Consider the following 6,000-nt stretch of genomic DNA (forward strand, 5'->3'; position numbering starts at 1 on the left):
ATTCTTTCCCTACGAAACAGAGAAAGGATCCCTCATCTCGAACTCTGAGGCGGAAACGGGGCTCCCCTCAATGTGTGCGGGACCCTCGTGCTTCCTCTCGAATGGAGACTGGTATGTCGGGGAACTTCTTGAGTTGCAGCAAGGGTGTGAAGGACCCTTTGGAAATTCCAGTGGTTCGATGTGATTAGCCTGGAGCAGCCTCAGCGGAAATTGGCCTCATCTCGCCTGGAGGGCAAACCCTCCTTTATTTTCTCGAGTTGCGTCAGGTGCTCTCGACTTACGACGGGGCCTCAGGAACCCGCTCTGGTGGCCTCAGGAAAGGCCAGTCCCCATGCGAGTTCCTCGGGGGACTCTCGGGATTCCTCTCCCGTCGATGCAGGTGCCTAAGACCTTGTGTGGAGTCGGGGCCGGAACCTGAGGATTCCTCTCCAGTGCTGACATGGATCTTGGGGTACTTCTGAAGTTTCCCCAGGGGAGTCAGTCCTCGTCTCGAATGAGGGCATGCACTTGCGCTTTCCTCCAGAGCGGTAGCAGCAGTGTCCCGCATTCCGCCGCGTGGATCAAAGGATCTATGGTTTTCCCTCGAGTCTTTCCCACGAGGCTTTCCCACGAGGCTTTCCCACAGGGCTGTCCCACGTGCACACTGGTGGGAGTCGATCCTCGGCTTGAACGTCAAGGCAGTGCAGGGAAAACAGGTTCCTCTGGAATAGACTGACACAACTTGGGGACTCTTGGAATGGTGGCACGACCCTGGAGTTCCTCTCGCCTTTCCTGTGGAGAGCGCCTCCTCTTGAGATGCGACGGGAACGCCGGGAATTCTTTCCCTAGGAAACAGGGAAAGGACCCTCTTCTCGAGCTAGGATGCGGAAACGGGGCTCCCCTGGATGTGTGCGGGACCCTCGTGCTTCCTCTCGAGTGGAGACGGGTATGTCAGGGAACTTCTTGAGTTGCAGCAAGGGTGTGAAGGACCCTTTGGAAGTTCCAGTGGTTAGATGTGATTAGCCTCGAGAAGCCTCAGCGGAAATGGGCCTCATCTCGCCTGGAGGGCAAAACCTCCTGGATTTTCTCGAGTTGCGGCAGGTGCTCTCGACTTACGACGGGGACCTCAGGGACCCGCTCTGGTGGCCTCAGGAAAGGCCAGTCCCCATGCGAGTTCCTCGGGGGCCTCTCGGGATTCCCCTCCCGTCAATGCCGGGGACTAAGACCTTGTGTGGAGTCGGGGCTGGAACCTGAGGATTCCTCTCCAGTGCTGACATGGATCTTGGGGTACTTCTGGAGTCTCCCCAGGGGAGTCAGTCCTCGTCTCCAATGTGGGCATGCACTTGCGCTTTCCTCCAGAGCGGTAGCAGCAGTGTCACGCATTCCGCCGCGTGGATCAAAGGATCTATGTTTTTCCCTCGAGGCTTTCCCACGAGGCTTTCCCACACGGCTGTCCCACGTGCACACGTGGTTGGATTCGATCCTCGGCTTGAACGTCAAGTCAGTGTAGGGAAAAAAGTTTCCTCTGGAATGGACTGACACATCTGGGGGACTCTTGGAATGGTGGCACGACCCTGGAGTTCCTCTCGCCTTTCCTGTGGAGAGCGCCTCCTCTTGAGATGCGGCGGGAACCCCGGGAATTCTTTGCCTACGAAACAGGGAAAGGATCCCTCATCTCGAGCTAGGAGGCGGAAACGGGGCTCCCCTCGATGTGTGCGGGACCCTCGTGCTTCCTTTCGAGTGGAGACGGGTATGTCGGGAAAATTCTTGAGTTGCAGCAAGGGTGTGAAGGACCCTTTGGAAGTTCCAGTGGTTAGATGTGATTAGCCTCGAGAAGAATCAGCGGAAATGGGCCTCCTCTCGCCTGGAGGGCAAAACCTCCTGGATTTTCTCGAGTTGCGGCAGGTGCTCTCGACTTAAGACGGGGACGGCAGGGACCCGATCTGGTGGCCTCAGGAAAGGGCAGTCCCCATGCGAGTTCCAAGGGGGCCTCTCGGGATTCCTCTCCCGTCGATGCCGGGGCCTAAGACCTTGTGTGGAGTCGGGGCCGGAACCTGAGGATTCCTCTCCAGTGCTGACATGGATCGTGGGGTACTTCGGAAGTTTCCCCAGGGGAGTCAGTCCTCGTCTCGAATGCGGGCATGAAATTGCGCTTTCCTCCAGAGCGGTAGCATCAGTGTCCCGCATTCCGCCGCGTGGATCAAAGGATCTATGGTTTTCCCTCGTGTCTTTCCCACGAGGCTTTCCCACGAGGCTTTCCCACAGGGCTGTCCCACGTGCACACGTGGTGGGAGTCGATCCTCGGCTTGAAGGTCAAGGCAGTGCAGGGAAAACAGGTTCCTCTGGAATGGACTGACACATCTGGGGGACTCTTGGAATGGTGGCACGACCCTGGAGTTCTTCTCGCCTTTCCTGTGGAGAGCGCCTCCTCTTGAGATGCGATGGGAACGCTGGGAATTCTTTCCCTACGAAACAGGGAAAGGATCACTCATCTCGAGCTAGGAGGCGGAAACGGGGCTCCCCTGGATGTGTGCGGGACCCTCGTGCTTCCTCTCGAGTGGAGACGGGTATGTCGGGGAACTTCTTGAGTTGCAGCAAGGGTGTGATGGACCCTTTGGAAATTCCAGTGGTTAGATGTGATTAGCCTCGATAAGCCTCAGCGGAAATGGGCCTCATCTCGCCTGGAGGGCAATACCTCCTGGATTTTTTCGAGTTGCGGCAGGTGCTCTCGACTTACGACGGGGACCTCAGGGACCCGCTCTGGTGGCCTCAGGAAAGGCCAGTCCCCATGCGAGTTCCTCCGGGGCCTCTCGGGATTCCTCTCCCATCGATGCCGGGGCCTAAGACCTCGTGTGGAGTCGGGGCCGGAACCTGAGGATTCCTCTCCAGTGCTGACATGGATCTTGGGGTACTTCTGGAGTCTCCCCAGGGGAGTCAGTCCCCGTCTCGAATGCGGGCATGCACTTGCGCTTTCCTCCAGAGCGGTAGCAGCAGTGTCACGCAGTCTGCCGCGTCGATCAAAGGATCTATGATTTTCCGGCGAGTCTTTTCCACGAGGCTTTCCCACAGGGCTGTCTCACGCGCACACGTGTTGGGAGTCGATCCTCGGCTTGAACGTCAAGGCAGTGCAGGGAAAACAGATTCCTCTGGAATGGACTGACACAACTTGGGGGCTCTTTTAATGGTGGCACGACCCTGGAGTTTCTCTCGCCTTTCCGGTGCAGAGCGCCTCCTCTTGAGATGCGACGGGAACGCCCGGAATTCTTTCCCTAGGAAACAGGGAAAGGACCCTCATCTCGAGCTAGGAGGCGGAAACGGGGCTCCCCTGGATGTGTGCGGGACCCTCGTGCTTCCTCTCGAGTGGAGACGGGTATTTCAGGGAACTTCTTGAGTTGCAGCAAGGGTGTGAAGGACCCTTTGGAAGTTCCAGTGGTTAGATGTGATTAGCCTCGAGAAGCCTCAGCGGAAATGGGCCTCATTTCGCCTGGAGGGCAAAACCTCCTGGATTTTCTCGAGTTGCAGCAGGTGCTCTCGACTTACGACGGGGACCTCAGGGACCCGCTCTGGTGGCCTCAGGAAAGGCCAGTCCCCATGCGAGTTCCTCGGGGGCCTCTCGGGATTCCTCTCCCGTCGATGCCGGGGCCTAAGACCTTGTGTGGAGTCGGGGCCGGAACCTGAGGATTCCTCTCCAGTGCTGACATGGATCTTGGGGTACTTCTGGAGTCTCCCCAGGGGAGCCAGTCCTCGTCTCGAATGCGGGCATGCACTTGCGCTTTCCTCCAGAGCGGTAGCAGCAGTGTCACGCATTCCGCTGCGTGGATCAAAGGATCTATGGTTTTCCCTCGAGTCTTTCCCACGAGGCTTTCCCACGAGGCTTTCCCACAGGGCTGTCCCACGTGCACACGTTTTGGGAGTCGATCCTCGGCTTGAACGTCAAGGCAGTGCAGGGAAAACAGGTTCCTCTGGAATGGACTGACACATCTGGGGGACTCTTGGAATGGTGGCACGACCCTGGAGTTCCTCTCGCCTTTCCTGTGGAGAGCGCCTCCTCTTGAGATGCGACGGGAACACCGGGAATTCTTTCCCTATGATACAGGGAAAGGATCCCTCATCTCGAGCTAGGAGGCGGAAACGGGGCTCCCCTGGATGTGTGCGGGACCCTCGTGCTTCCTCTCGAGTGGAGACGGGTATGTCGGGGAACTTCTTGAGTTGCAGCAAGGGTGTGAAGGACCCTTTGGAAGTTCCAGTGGTTAGATGTGATTAGCCTCGAGAAGCCTCAGCGGAAATGGGCCTCATGTCGCCTGGAGGGCAAAACCTCCTGGATTTTCTCGAGTTGCGGCAGGTGCTCTCGACTTACGACGGGGACCTCAGGGACCCGCTCTGGTGGCCTCAGGAAAGGCCAGTCCCCATGCGAGTTCCTCGGGGGCCTCTCGGGATTCCTCTCCCATCGATGCCGGGGCCTAAGACCTTGTGTGGAGTCGGGGCCGGAACCTGAGGATTCCTCTCCAGTGCTGACATGGATCTTGGGGTACTTCTGAAGTTTCCCCAGGGGAGTCAGTCCTCGTCTCGAATGAGGGCATGCACTTGCGCTTTCCTCCAGAGCGGTAGGAGCAGTGTCCCGCATTCCGCCGCGTGGATCAAAGGATCTATGGTTTTCCCTCGAGTCTTTCCCACGAGGCTTTCCCACGAGGCTTTCCCACAGGGCTGTCCCACGTGCACACGTGGTGGGAGTCGATCCTCGGCTTGAACGTCAAGGCAGTGCAGGGAAAACAGGTTCCTCTGGAATGGACTGACACATCTGGGGGACTGTTGGAATGGTGGCACGACCCTGGAGTTCCTCTCGCCTTTCCTGTGGAGAGCGCCTCCTCTTGAGATGCGACGGGAACGCCGGGAATTCTTTCCCTACGAAACAGGGAAAGGATCACTCATCTCGAGCTAGGAGGCGGAAACGGGGCTCCCCTGGATGTGTGCGGGACCCTCGTGCTTCCTCTCGAGTGGAGACGGGTATGTCGGGGAACTTCTTGAGTTGCAGCAAGGGTGTGATGGACCCTTTGGAAATTCCAGTGGTTAGATGTGATTAGCCTCGATAAGCCTCAGCGGAAATGGGCCTCATCTCGCCTGGAGGGCAATACCTCCTGGATTTTTTCGAGTTGCGGCAGGTGCTCTCGACTTACGACGGGGACCTCAGGGACCCGCTCTGGTGGCCTCAGGAAAGGCCAGTCCCCATGCGAGTTCCTCCGGGGCCTCTCGGGATTCCTCTCCCATCGATACCGGGGCCTAAGACCTCGTGTGGAGTCGGGGCCGGAACCTGAGGATTCCTCTCCAGTGCTGACATGGATCTTGGGGTACTTCTGGAGTCTCCCCAGGGGAGTCAGTCCCCGTCTCGAATGCGGGCATGCACTTGCGCTTTCCTCCAGAGCGGTAGCAGCAGTGTCACGCAGTCTGCCGCGTCGATCAAAGGATCTATGATTTTCCGGCGAGTCTTTTCCACGAGGCTTTCCCACAGGGCTGTCTCACGCGCACACGTGTTGGGAGTCGATCCTCGGCTTGAACGTCAAGGCAGTGCAGGGAAAACAGATTCCTCTGGAATGGACTGACACAACTTGGGGGCTCTTTTAATGGTGGCACGACCCTGGAGTTTCTCTCGCCTTTCCGGTGCAGAGCGCCTCCTCTTGAGATGCGACGGGAACACCGGGAATTCTTTCCCTAGGAAACAGGGAAAGGACCCTCATCTCGAGCTAGGAGGCGGAAACGGGGCTCCCCTGGATGTGTGCGGGACCCTCGTGCTTCCTCTCGAGTGGAGACGGGTATTTCAGGGAACTTCTTGAGTTGCAGCAAGGGTGTGAAGGACCCTTTGGAAGTTCCAGTGGTTAGATGTGATTAGCCTCGAGAAGCCTCAGCGGAAATGGGCCTCATTTCGCCTGGAGGGCAAAACCTCCTGGATTTTCTCGAGTTGCAGCAGGTGCTCTCGACTTACGACGGGGACCTCAGGGACCCGCTCTGGTGGCCTCAGGAAAGGCC

Source organism: Ovis canadensis, chromosome 10, assembly GCF_042477335.2.
Source record: "Ovis canadensis isolate MfBH-ARS-UI-01 breed Bighorn chromosome 10, ARS-UI_OviCan_v2, whole genome shotgun sequence".
Taxonomy (NCBI): Eukaryota; Metazoa; Chordata; class Mammalia; order Artiodactyla; family Bovidae; genus Ovis; species Ovis canadensis.